Source organism: Nannospalax galili, unplaced genomic scaffold (assembly GCF_000622305.1).
Source record: "Nannospalax galili isolate Female #2095 unplaced genomic scaffold, S.galili_v1.0 scaffold764, whole genome shotgun sequence".
In the NCBI taxonomy this organism is placed as follows: Eukaryota; Metazoa; Chordata; class Mammalia; order Rodentia; family Spalacidae; genus Nannospalax; species Nannospalax galili.
In genome coordinates this window covers 1,399,580-1,399,865 of record NW_008351635.1, presented here as the reverse complement: position 1 = coordinate 1,399,865, position 286 = coordinate 1,399,580, and positions in this window count along the sequence as shown.

Sequence of the window (286 nt, the reverse complement as noted above, 5' to 3'; positions counted from 1 at the left end):
CTGGGGTCATTGACAACACAGTGGACAGTAACAGGGATGACAGAGTACTTGGGCTCCAGTGGGGAGGGGGGCTATGGGAGATGCCATTTAGGATGTGGGTATATAGATGAATAAGATTCTTTGGGATGCTTTATATGAAATGCACATACACAAAAAATCAATAAATAAAAAATGAGTTATATTTGAGGAAGAAGCATAAAAATTTCCTTCATGTTAATTAGTAGAGGTGAAACACATTACCATTGAAATCTACCTGATGATTTTATATTCGTGCTGAAGTGCCAAG